Here is a 14,746-nt window from a genome sequence, read left to right as displayed (position 1 = left end):
ATCGGACCGTGTTGTCGGATAATCCGACCGTGTGTGGGCTCCATCGGACTGTTTCCGTCAGAATATCCGACTGACAAAGTTTTAGAGCTGGGCTATAAAATTTTCCGACAACATGATCCGATCAGACTTTGTCCGATCGTTTGTAGAGAATTCCGATCAGACAAAGTGCCACGCATGCTCAGATCAAATTCCTAGACCAAAGCTATTGGCTACTAGTCTGAACTTAGTCCCCGTCGTAATGTTATGTCATCACGTTACGAACGATCGGATTTTCCGACAACTTTGTCCGACGGATTTTGTTGTCGGAATGTCTGACTGTGTGTACAAGGGCTTATAGTAAAGACAGAAACCGGCTGGTAAAAACAGAAACAGCCGTGAACTTGTTTAATTTCTGAAGATTTTGGACACACCAGATACGTCCAAAATGGCTGAATAGATTAATAATGCAATAAAAGGTGGTGAAAAATGAATTTTTGCCTAGACCCACAGAAGGTGATTGGACCTCTACGTGGTGTTGCAGTATCATGATACAGCCAGCTGTTATGATTTATACATATTAAAGGGGAACTAAACCTTCCTATCCTTTACAGCCAAGGAAGCGCCCATCTTAGCTTCTGTTTGATCTGTTTTTGCCATGGTGCTGCCCTTGTGATCAGTTATGACACCAGCAATTTGATGGCTTGACAGTTCGCTTGGGGGCAAAAGTAACTATGACCAGTTATCAGGCATTCCTTGAATGTAACAATTTTGGGAAACTGTTTAATTATTGGGTTGAATTCCACTTTAATTGCTATAAGAATTCAAATGAAAGTATTGTATTTATTGTATTATGCTCTGTGCTATAAAAATATTTTTGAACTATTCCAGGTGTTGCAGAGAATACCAATGGACTATTGCAGCGACTACATAAACTTTAGCACTCTGCTCACGGACATGGCAAGAAGATGCACTGGTGACACTACAAACCTCGAGGCCCTAATTTTGAAGGTAAGAAAATGCCCATCTCTAGCCAGAGATTCAAAGAGTTTATTTGTGCCATAAAATTGGCTAAATTAAATGCTTTAGTTATTGCTTTTGTGATATTAATGATCTATTTTTTTTTATTATATATAGGTTTCAAACTTTCCTGATCCAATGTCTTCGTTCTCAAATTTGCGAAACCACCCATTCTTTTCAGGAATAAACTGGGATGACCTGGAAGCTGGGAGAATAAGTCCACCATACACCATGGAACCTGTAAGTATCTGCCTAGGAAATGGGCTTAAAGCGGTAGTAAACCCGCAATTTTTTTTTTTTTTTTTTAAAACCTGCAAAGCAAAAGGCATAATGAGCTAGTATGCACCGCATACTAGCTCATTATGAAATACTTACCTTAGAACGAGGCCCCGACATCTCGCCCGATCCACGCCGAGGGAGCCGACATGCTCCCTCGGCGTCTCTTCCGGGTATCGCGGCTCCGGCGCTGTGAGTGGCCGGAGCCACGATATCGTCACTCCCGCGCATGCGCGCGGGAGATTTAAATCCGGCCGGACGAGCGCTGCCGGATTTTCACGGAGAGAACCCCCTTGTGCGCATGCGCCGCTGCAGTCAGCGGCGCATACCGAGGGGAATATCTCCTAAACCGTACAGGTTTAGGAGATATTTTTTTTACCTACAGGTAAGCCTTATTATAGGCTTTCCTGTAGGTAAAAGTTAAAAAAGTGGGTATACAACCACTTTAAGGCTGTAATTGTGCTATGTCTTCTGTTTTGCATTCTCTTTTCTGCCCCCTACTGGCATGTATAAGGAGCTGCATTCCTTTTTGGTGCTATCTAATAGATTGCACTTTTATAATTGAAAAACAGTCCACAGTGGACAATTTATAAGTCATGCATCTATAAAGCATGAAACCTTCCACATTTCATAGGCAGCTTCATACTTCTAACTGCCAAGTTCCTGCAGAGATTTTAGAATCAGTGCAGTATGTAAAGATCATTTATAAACATGCCTGTGCAGTGATAACAATATGATTATTCATATTGATACATATGTTTAATCATGACTGGCTTTTTTAAGAGGGTTTTCTTTCATGTATACACTCAGCACATAGCAAATAATAGAACTTGCCCAATAAAAATATTCAATATAGTGATGATTAGGCATCTGAAATCATGATTTCCTGTATATAATGTGTTTCTTCTCTCCACAGATCCCAGATATAAACCTGTCATCAGAGATAGACATGACAACAGTATTGTATAAGGAGTCTGTCCTTTTTCATTGCCGCACATTTGCTGAAATACAAAACGACCACGACGAATTCGACTTTGTCAGCGATCGGTGGAGGGATATGCGGCAACACCACTAGGAATACAAGGACACGTAAGAAAAGGGGCTGCTATAGAAGTGACATCACTGCCCAAACACAGTCACTGGACATATTTGGGCAACGGCATTGAATAACGGGTATCGTGACTGACAGTGGTTTTACAACCAGGGACAGCATTACATGAGGGGCACAGCAGAGCAGAGCACATAACATTACTTAGGAGGGGAGAGCTAAGTATATTACAAGGGTGGCACAGCACCATACATTACTGGGGGGGGGGGGGAGCAGATAGATAGTATATAGACAGTATATTGTCTCTGTTTTGTGAGGGGCACAACAGAGTACATCATGGGGGGGGGGGAGAGCAGAGTACATTACATGAAGGGCACCGCGGAGGACATAACGTTACGGGGGAAGGGGGGCAGAGTATATTACATGGGGGGCAGAGCACATTACATTACTGGGGCGCACAGCACCATATATTACTGGGGTGGCACAGCAGATCACTGTATATGTTCTCTGTTTTGTGGAGGGCAAAACAGGGTACATTACAGGGAGGGGAGCAGAGCAGAGTATATTACATATTACATGAGGGGCTCAGCAGAGCACATTACATTACTGGGGGGGGGGGGCACCTTACATTACTGGGGGGGCATATCACAACTTCTTACATTATTGTGGGTCACAGCTTGGCACCTTACATTACTGGGAAGCACTGAAGAACACATTACATTACTGAGGAGGGGAGAGCAGAGTATATCACATGGGGGCACAGGTGAGCACATTACATTACTGGGGGGGGGGGGGGAGAACAGCAGATAACAGTATATTGTCTCTGTTTTATGAGGGGCACAACCGAGTGCATTATAGGGGGGGGGGCAGAGTACATTACATGAAGGGCACCGCGGAGGACATAACATTACGAGGGGGGGAGGGGCAGAGTATATTACATGGGGGGCAGAGCACATTACATTTCTGGGGCGTACAGCACCATGCAATACTGGGGTGGCACAGCACATCACAGTATATTACATGGTGGGCACAATAGAGTACATTATGGGGGGGGGGGCAGAGTAGAGTACATTACATGAGGGGCACCAAAGAGCACATTACATTACTGGGGAGAAGCAGAGTGCATTACATTACTGAGGGCACAACAGAGCTTCTTGCATTATTGGGGGCCACAGCACTTTACATTACTGGGGGGGGGGCAGAGCAGGGTATATTGCATGAGGGGCACCGCAGAACACATTACATTACTGGGGGCACAGAAGAGCACATTACATTACTGGGGAGAAGCAGATAACAGTATATTGTCTCTGTTTTGTGAGGGGCACGACCGAGTGCATTATAGGGGGGGGGGGGGGGCAGAGCAGAGTACATTACATGAAGGGCACCGCGGAGGACATAACATTACGGGGGGGGGGCAGAGTATATTACATGGGGGGCAGAGCACATTACATTACTGGGGCGCACAGCACCATGCAATACTGGGGTGGCACAGCACATCACAGTATATTACATGGTGGGCACAATAGAGTACATTATGGGGGGGGGGGGGCAGAGTAGAGTACATTACATGAGGGGCACCTCAGAGCAGATTACATTACTGGGGAGAAGCAGAGTGCATTACATTACTGAGGGCATAACACAGCTTCTTGCATTATTGGGGGCCACAGCACTTTACATTATGGGGGGGGTGGCAGAGCAGGGTATATTGCATGAGGGGCACCGCAGAACACATTACATTACTGGGGGCACAGAAGAGCACATTACATTACTGGGGAGAAGCAGAGTGCAATACATTACTGAGGGTGCATCTTCTTACATTATTGGGAGCCACAGCAGCTTACATTAAGGGAGGGGGGGCACCAGAGGCATATGTAGTGAAAATGGTGCCTATGGCAAGCACTGAAACTGCGCCCGTTAAAACATTTGAAACCCAGCTTTCAGATAAAAAAACAGCTAACAATGGCCCGCGGGCACACACTGATACAAAAATCACTGAAGATGCCAACACACTGGCACACTTGCACTCATCAAAAATACATTGGTGACCACAGTAACTCATACAAAATCAATGACACACTAACACACAATCAAGAGATGAGGAGAGACACTGGGGACAGAGAGGGATGCAGTGCGATGAGTACAGAGAGGGATGTTAGGGACAGGGAGGGACACTGGGAACAGACAGAGAGGGACCCAGCGTGATGAGGACAGAGAGGGGTGATGATGTCCTCCCAAGACAGTCCGAATTCCTACGGCCATTGATATTGGAGAAACCCCTCTGTGTCCACGAATATAACCAACCACATGGGAGGGATGGCCCTCAACAACCAGTTGTTTCAGGAACGCCATTCAGCTGCAACGCGGATTTATTTATTTTGACAGCAACAGCGTTTGCTTCCACGATATATAAAGCCGTGACTCCAGTACTGTAGGAGGTGATTTCACCACCACAGTTAAAAAAAAAGAGCATATATGCCGAAGCATGGGGGCAGCAGGGGTGGAGGGGCAATTTGCTCCTAACAATTGGGGCGGATGCCCCCATGCTACGGCATATATTTTTTAGGCTATTTAGCTGCAGCACAGATTTATTTAGCTTGACAGCAACAGCGTATGCTCCCACGATACATAAAGCCGCGACTCCAGCGCTGTAGGAGGTGATTTCACCACCACAGTTAAAAACAAAATGGTGCATGTATGCCCATCATTAGAAGTGGGTGGATGAAGGGAGGTATTCTAATGGTGGGCATACCCACTGATCAATCTCTTTTTTTTCATTCAGCCCACAGGCTGTATGAGAAAAAAATTACAATATATGCCCAACAAGGACCAGCAACTTACTGGTATGTTGCTGGACTTTGAGTGGTTATACCAAAATGATGCCTGTATGTTTAGGTGTCATCTTGGTATCATTCTTTTCAGTCAGCGGTCAGCTTTCATGTAAAAACAATCCTAGCAGCTAATTAGCCTCTAGACTGCTTTTACAAGCGTCTTCCATGGTTTTCTCTGGCTCTCCTGTCCCAAAAGGGAACTTGAGAATGCAGCCAGTGGTTCTGCGAGCTGACCATAGAGCTGATCTGAGACCAGCATGGCTCCAATCATCTCTATGGCCTAAGAAACCGGAAGCTATGAGCATTTCATGACTTAGATTTCGCCGGATGTAAACAGCGCCATAGGGAAATTGGGAAAGCATTTTATCACACCGATCTTGGTGTGGTCAGATGCTTTGAGTGCAGAGGCGAGATCTAGGGTCTAATAGACCCCAATGTTTTTTTTTAAAAAAGAGTACCTGTCACTACCTATTGCTATCTTAGGGGATATTTACATTCCCTGAGATAACAAAAAAAGATACAAAATAAAAAAAATGAAAGGAAGAGTTTAAAAATAAAATGGAAAAATTGCGCAAAGGTGAACGCAAGCGTCAGTCTTGTGTCATATGTAAACTGCAATTGCACCATGCATGTGAAGTATCACCGCAAAGGTCAGACCGAGGGCAGTAATTTTAGCAGTAGACCTCCTCCATAACCTGTAAAGGCTTTTAAAAATGTAGTTTTTCACCGCTGCACGTTTGTGCGCAGTTTTAAAGCATGTCGTGTTTGGTATCCATGTACTCGGCATAAGATCATCTTTTTTATTTCATCAAACATTTGGCCAATATAGTTTGTTTTAGTGCATTCAAATTTTAAAAAGTGTGTTTTTTTCCCCAAAAAATTGCGGTTGAAAAATCGTTGCGCAAATACTGTGTACGAAAAATACATTGCAACATCCACCATTTTAATCTGTAGGGCCTTTGCTTTTAAAAAATATATAATGTTTTGGGGTTCAAAGTCATTTTCTTGCAAAAAAATAATATTTTTTCATGTAAACAAAAAGTGTCAGAAAAGGGCTTTGTCGTCAAGTGGTTAGAAGAGTGGGTGATGTGTGAGATAAGCTTCTAAATGTTGTGCATAAAATGCCAGGACAGTCCAACCCTCCCTCCCAAATTACCCCTTTTTGGAAAGTAGGCACCCCAAGCTATTTGCTGATAGGCATGTTGAGTCCATGGAATATTTAATATTTTGCCACAAGTTTTTTTTCTTTTTGCACATAGTTCTCACTAAATGATATATTGTTCAAACATGGCATGGGCATATGTGTAATTACACCCCAAAATATATTCTGCTGCTTCTCCCGGGTACTGGGATACCTCATGTGGGAGACTTTGTTTGGGAGCTTAAATCTGGGAATCTGAAAACCAAGCACCGCCTTCTGGATTTCTAAGGGTGTGAATTTTTGATTTCACTTCTCACTACCTATCACAGTTTTGAAGGCCATAAAATGGCAAGATAGCACAACCCCCCCCCAATGACCGCATTTTGGAAAGTAGACACCCATAAGCTATTTGCCGATAGGCATGTTGAGTCCATGCAATATTTTATATTTTGCCACAAGTTGCGAGAAAATTACCAAGTCACCCAAAGAAGATGTGTCGTGTCTGTAGCAAGCATAGATATAGGTGTGACACCCGCTATATTGTTCTGTTCTTTTTTGACTGTATTCTATTCTGCAATGTTTTATTGTTAATATGTTTTATCATGCTTGCTTTTCAGGTATGTAACTTTTTTTATACTGTTTACTGTGTTTTATTGTTAACCATTTTTTTGTTTTCAGGTACGCCATTCAGCTGCAACACGGATTTATTTATCTTGACAGCAACAGCGTTTGCTTACATGATTTATAAAGCCGTGATTCCAGCACTGTAGCAGGTGATTTCACCACCACAGTTAAAAAAAGAGCATATATGCCGAAGCAGGGGTGGAGGGGCAATTTGGTCCTAACTTTTGGGGTGGATGCCCCCATGCTTCGGCATATATTTTTTAGGCTATTTAGCTGCAGCACAGATTTATTTATCTTGACAGCAACAGCGTTTGCACCCACGATAGATAAAGCTGTGACTCCAGCGCTGTAGGAGGTGATTTCACCACCACAGTTAAAAACAAAATGGTGCATGTATGCCCATCATTAGAAGTGGGTGGATGAAGGGAGGTATTCTAATGGTGGTGCCCACAAGCTGTATGAAAATTTTTTTTTACAATATATGCCCAACAAGGACCAGCAACTTACTGGTATGTTGCTGGACTTTGAGTGGTTATACCAGAATGATGCCTCTGTGTTTAGGTGTCATCTTGGTATCATTCTTTTCAGTCAGCGGTCAGCTTTCATGTAAAAACAATCCTAGTGGCTAATTATCCTCTTGACTGCTTTTACAAGCAGTGGGAGGGAATGGGAGGGAATCCCCCCCAATGGTTTTCTCTGGCTCTCCTGTCCCAACAGGGAACCTGACAATGCAGCTAGTGGTTCTGCCAGCTGACCATAGAGCTGATCTGAGATCAGAATGGCTCCAATCATCTCTATGGCCTAAGAAACTGGAAGCTATGAGCATTTCATGACTTTGATTTCGCAGGATGTAAACAGCGCCATTGGGAAATTGGGAAAGCATTTTATCACACCGATCTTTGTGTGGTCAGATGCTTTGAGGGCAGAGGGTCTAATAGACCCCAATTTTTATTTATTTTTTTAAAAAGAGTACCTGTCACTACCTATTGCTATCTTAGGGGATATTTACATTCCTTGAGATAACAAAAAAATGATAAAAAAAATAAAATAGCAAAAGTGAACGCAAGCGTCAGTCTTGTGTCATATGTAAACAGCAATTGCACCATTCATGTGAGGTATCACCGCAAAGGTCAGACCGAGGGCAGTCATTTTAGCAGTAGACCTTCTCTGTAACCTGTAAATGCTTACAAAAATGTATGTAGTTTGTCACTTCTGCACGTTTGTGAGCAATTTTAAAGCATGTCACGTTTGGTATCCATGTACTCGGCTTAAGATCATCTTTTTTATTTTATAAAACATTTGGGCAATATAGTGTGTTTTAGTGCATTCAAATTGAAAAAAAAAGTGTGTTTTTTTTCTAAAAAAAAACTGCGGTTGAAAAAAATAAAAATAAAAATCGCTGCGCAAATACTGTGTGAAAAATACATTACAACACCCACCATTTTAATCTGTAGGGCCTTTGCTTTAAAAAAATATATAACATTTGTGGGTTCAAAGTAATTTTCTTGCAAAAAAATAATATTTTTTTCATGTAAACAAAAAGTGTCAGAAAGGGCTTTGTCGTCAAGTGGTTAGAAGAGTGGGTGATGTGCGAGATAAGCTTCTAGATGTGCATAAAATGCCAGGACAGTTCAAACCCTCCCTCCCAAATGCCCCCTTTTTGAAAAGTACAACCCCCCAAATGACCCCATTTTGGAAAGTAGACATCCCAATCTATTTGCTGATAGGCATGTTGAGTCCATGGAATATTTTATATTTTCCCACAAGTTGCGAGAAAATTAAATTTTTTTGCACAAAGTTGCCAGTAAGACCCCTTTCACACTGATGGCGTTTTGCAGGCCTATAGCGTTAAAAATAGCTCCTGCAATCCGCCCTGAAACAGCTGCTCCATTGTTTCCAGTGTGAAAGCCCGAGGGCTTTCACACTGGAGCAGTGCACTGGCAGGGCGTCGGGAAAAGTCCTGCCAGCAGATTCTTTGGTGCAGTGAAGGAGTGGTGTGTTTACAGTTCCTCCACCGCTGCTCCCCATTGAAATCAATGGGGCACCGTGGCTATACCGCTGGCTAAAAATAGCGGCGTTTTAACGCTGACGCTATGGGCGGCACAGTGTGAAAGGGGTCTAAATGATCTATTTCTCAAACATGCCATGGGCATATGTGGAATTACACCCCAAAATACATTCTGCTGCTTCTCCTAAGTATGGGGATACCACAAGTGTGAGACTTTAGGAGCCTAGCCGTGTACAGGACCCCAAGCACTGCCTTCAGGATTTCTAAGGGCGTAAAATGGTGATTTCACTTCTTCACTACCTATCACAGTTTCGGAGGCCCTGAAATGTCCAGATAGCACAACCCCCCCCAAATTACCCTATTTGGAAAGTAGACACCCCAAGGTATTTGCTAAGAGACATGATGATTTTTTTGCAGCTCTCATTTGTTTTTAAAAATGAATAAAGAAAAGAAAAAATGTTTTTTTTCTTTTTTCAAATTTCAAAACTTTGTGACAAAAAGCGAGATCTGAAAAATACTCAACATGCCTCTCAGCAAATAGCTTGGGGTGTCTACTTTCCAAAATGGGTTCATTTGGTTTTTTTTGTGCTATCTGGGCATTTCATGGCCTCTGAAACTATAATACGTCCTTAGAAAGCCTGAAGGGGGTGATTGGTTTTCAGGGTCCTGTACGTGGTTAGACTGCCAAAAAGAGAAAAGACACACCACAGTGAGTACAAGCAGCACATACACACACGTAACCTTTGATTGCCCTCAGTTAATCTTTTGATTACCCCTGTGAGAGGTCCACAGACCTCTCACTGTCTTAATATATAAAGCAACTGGAAGAACTGGATGCTTCCTAAAATTTCAGGAAGCTATCATCACTGCCTTTTTGTATTAAGGTGGTGTTGTGGCCCAAACTCCAAATCCAGATGCAGTTAGCCAACTGAATGAGAGGTATTTTCCAGATGTCCTCTGTGGAACCCCAACCCAAAGATCGCCCCAAAAAAGGGGTTGTGTCTGTAGTAGATGTGAAATTAGGTGGTTTTTCTGTCCATCCTGTCCTGGTCAACCTGGTCTCTGCATCAAGGACTACCATACACTAGCGCATTATTAGTCTGGGGTATAGCACGGCACAGTCTAGGACACACAGTTCACACACAAGGGTCTCAAAAGATGTTCGTCAGAGAACTATCTATCGCATTTTGAATGAGACCCTAAAATAAAAGGCTGGAGTGTTTATGGTTCTAAAAACAAAAAAAATATATATATAAAAAAATGAATGAAAGAAAAAAAAGTTTTACCGAGTTCATGTTACATATATATTATAGCTCTTCGAACACATACGTCTGTACCTGCAGCACTGCAGGAGATTTCTCATCCGAAGAAAATAAAAGCATATATGTCCAAGCAAAAAACTGGCCTGAGCAGGAAGGGGGTAAAAGTTCCCGGGATTGAAGTAGTTAAAGGGTTCACTCTTTGGGAATTAATAAGAAATGCACACATTTTTGCAGAAAAAAAGCATTGATTTTTTTTTTTTTCGCAGGAGCCTGGAAAGCATTGCACCGGTGATCAATAGATCAGGGGTACACTGTCAGGCTCTTGCAGAAAAGCCCTGCAGCTTTTTGCCCGTACCTCCATACGGACTGACTGTTCACAAGCTGCAGGGGATATGAATGAACTAGGAGATTGCTCACCAGCCCCACTGCAGTTCATTCAGAACTACCAGCCGTCAGCCGCAAAGCAGACAGTACTTGTAGTTAGTCATGTAGTAAAGGCATTTACAGAAAACTGAATGAATGACACAGTCATGTATTGTAATTGCGGGGAGAAGATCTCCAGCCTGCTATCACAATGGGGGGGGGGGGGGGGAATCGAGGGAAAAGATGGCAGCAGCTGGAACATGTAACGTGTTCTGAAAGGTGTACCTATCCTTTAAACACCCCCCCCCCCCACTGTTTTATACTTTAAACCCCCCCCCCCCCAAGCATAGTGGTAATCACTTACCTGATCACATTCCCCAGAGTTTCTGTCCAGAAGATCACACTTAGCAGGTACTGCCTGGAAGACACAGAGGGGGATCCCGGGACCCATTGAGAAGTTCAGAGGAGCAAAATAATGGGACCTGGTCTGTACTAGGCTGGTGATCGCCTACCCCCATCCCATCCTGGTATAAGACTAGTCTGTATATAATGCACATTATGGTGTCAGGGTACAGACTGGTCTGTATATAATGCACAGTATGGTGTCAGGGTACAGACTGGTCTGTATATAATGCACAGTATGGTGTCAGGGGATAAGACCGGTCTGTATATAATGTACAGTATGGTGTCAGGGGATAAGACCGGTCTGTATATATTGTACAGTATGGTTTTTAGGGGATAAGACCAGTCTGAATATAATGTACAGTATGGTGTCAGGGTACAGACCGGTCTGTATATATTTTACAGTATGGTTTCAGGGTACAAGGCCGGTTTGTATATAATAATGTACAGTATGGTGTCAGGGGATAAGACCGGTCTGTATATATTGTACAGTATGGTTTCAGGGGATAAGACCGGTCTGAATATAATGTACAGTATGGTGTCAGGGTACAGACCGGTCTCTATATATTGTACAGTATGGTTTCAGGGTACAAGGCCGGTCTGTATATAATGTACAGTATGATGTCAGGGTACAAGACCGGTCTGTATATAATATACAGTATGATGTCAGGTAAAGACCGATCTGTACACTGCTGACACTATACTGTACATAGACTGACCTGTTTGTAGGACTTCCTCCCCTTTGTAACAGTCCTGCTTCCAGCTCAAGCATTGGCTCACTATGGGAACAATGTCCACTTCCTGTTCTGCCCCTTGACAACCGGCCCACTCTCAGTCATTGGATGTAGGCCAGCTCTCCTATTGAACATGCACAGTCCAGTAAAGGAGGAGCTATGATGTCACCTTCTTCCTGTATTAGTATATAGAGCCAGGAGAGGACAGTGTCCAGCGCTCCATAATGACAAAGGCTAGCAGTCTCAGATCTGGGGAAGGCACGGACCTTCCCCTATACACAGTGCTAAGTGATGGGAGGAGAGGAGCCAGTTTCCTATCGAATAGTGCCCTCCATGGAAAAGTTGAGAACACTGTAAACCCACCATGCAACAGTGAAGCAAAATCTGACAAATACAGTGTACCTCCGCTATTTGCATAGCATTCAATCACGCGGTCAAATGGTATCTCCTGCCGAAAAAGACCACCTACGATGTGCGCATGCGCTATGGTGACATCACACCAGCTGATCTTGAAATCACCTGGAGTGCCCTTCCGTTCTGCGCATGCGTGGGCACTTTTCAGAGGACACAAATCAACAGAACAGTCTTATAATATAAGGTCCCCCATCAGATAGCGTCCGCTGTGTACTGCGCATGCGCAGTACACAGCAACACAGATTCCGAAAATAGCCGAGGATGAACGGCGCCTGCGCCGCGAGTCCAGGTTCTAGCCCCACTATCCAAGTGGACATAGAGTAGGAATAAAAAAGAGCCGAGCGCAGCGAGGCCGAGCCCGAAGCGCGCCCGCGAGGGGCCGTCTAATTTTCACAACCCTATGTCCGCTTGGATGCTGGGGGTACCACCTCCACTCACGGCGCAGGCGCCGTTCATCTTCGGAAATTTTACGAAGCTTCTTTTGCCCGGCGGACGCTATATGATGGCCGGACTGAATATGCCAGAACACCGGCTACTCCCTCTGTGCAAGTGGCTGGGGATTTTACCACCCCCCCATCCTGGCACTGTAAGGCAGCTGCCTAAGCAGCCTCATGGTGGTGCCGGCCCTAAGTGCAGTGCAGCATCATTATATGGCTGGTGTGGTGGTGATGAGAGATACTGAATGGTGACCGTGTGTAAAAAAAAAAAAAATAAAAATAAATAAAATTTTTATTACATTTTCTTGCACACTGAGCCTTTTCTGGAACTTTTTGTTTACAAGTTTAAATCAGTATTTTATGCTAGAAAATTAATTAGGACCCCTAAACATTACAAATATATATATTTTTTTTGCAGAGATCGTAGAGAATAAAATGGCAATTGTTGCAATATTTTATGTCAGACTATATTTGCACAGCGGTCTTTCAAACCAAATTTTTTTTTTTAGAAAAAAATAAATACTTTAATAAGAAAAAAAAACACTGGTTAGCCCAATTTTTTTGTATAATGTGAAATGTGATGTCACGCCAAGTAAATCGATACCCAACATGTAATGCTTTAAAACTGAGCACACTCATGGAATGGTGACAAACCATGGTGCTGAAAAATCTCCGTAGGCAAAGCTTTTAACATTTTTATAGATTACATATTTAGAGTTACAGAGCAGGTCTTTTGCTAGAATTATTGCTCTCGCTCTAACGATCGCGGAGATAACTCACGTGTGGTTTAAACACTGTTTACATATGCATGCATTTTCTTATGCAAAAAGACCCTAGATCTCTCATTACCCTTAATCACTTTAAGACCGGGCCTCTTTATTAGATGTGGTGTTTACGTTAAAAACATTTTTTTTGCTAGAAAATTACTTAGAACCCCCAAACATTGTAAATTTTTTTTTCAAACATCCTAGACAATAAAATGGCGGTCGTTGCAATAAATTTTGTCTTACTAGCGCACTTTAAAAAAAAAAAATACACTTTTTTGTATTAGAAAAATAAAATAGTAAAGTTACCCCATTTTCTTTTTATATTGTGAAAGATAATGTTACGCCGAGTAAATTGATACCCAACATGTCACGCATCAAAATTGCGCCCGTTCGTGGAATGGCGACAAACCCTTTTACCCTTAAAAATCTCCATAATTCTACCGGTTGCAGGTTTTGAGTTACAGAGGAGGTCTAGGGCTAGAATTATTACTCTCGCTCTACCAATCGTGGATATACCTCACGTGTGGTTTTTATATGCGGGAACTACTCGCGTATGCATTCGCTTCTGCACGCGAGGTCGGTGGGACGGGGCACGTTTAAAAAAAAAAAAATTGTTTTTCTTATTTATTTTACCGTTAATTTTTTTATACTGTTTAACCACTTTCAGACCGGACCATTTTGCTGGTAAATGACCAGAGGTCTTTTTACACTTTGGCACTGCGCTGCTTTAACTGGTAATTGCGCGGTCATGCAATGTTGTACCCAAACAAAATTTGCGTCCTTTTCTTCCCACAAATAGAGCTTTCTTTTGATGGTATTTGATTGCCTCTGCGATTTTTATTTTTTGCGATATAAACGTAAAAAGACCGCAAATTTTGAAAAAAAATGATATTTTCTACTTTTTGTTATTAGAAAAATCCAATAAACTCAATTTTAGTCATACATTTAGGCCAAAATGTATTCAGCCACATGTCTTTGGTAAAAAAAAAGTCAATAATTGTATATTTATTGGTTTGCGCAAAAGTTGTCACATCTACAAACTAAGGTACGTTTTCTGGAATTTACGCAGCTTTTAGTTTACGACTGCCTATCTCATTTCTTGAGGTGCTAAAATGGCAGGGCAGTACAAAACCCCCCCAAATGACCCCATTTTGGAAAGTAGACCCCCTAAGGAAATTGATAAGAGGCATGTTGAGCCCATTGAATATTTTATTTTTTTGCCTCAAGCGATTGAATAATGACAAATAATTTTTTTACACAAAGTTGTCACTAAATGATATATTGCTCACACATGCTATGGGCATATGTGAAATGACACCCCAAAATAAATTCTGCTGCTTCTCCTGAGTACGGGGATACCACATATGTGGGACTTTTTGGGAGCCTAGCCGCGTACGGGGCCCCGAAAACCAAGCACCGCCTTCAGGCTTTCTAAGGGCGTAAATT

Source organism: Lithobates pipiens, unplaced genomic scaffold (genome assembly GCF_037356315.1).
Source record: "Lithobates pipiens isolate NorthernLeopardFrog02 unplaced genomic scaffold, aLitPip1_a1.2 Scaffold_25, whole genome shotgun sequence".
Lineage (NCBI taxonomy): Eukaryota > Metazoa > Chordata > Amphibia > Anura > Ranidae > Lithobates > Lithobates pipiens.
Note: the sequence above shows the minus strand (reverse complement) of the source record.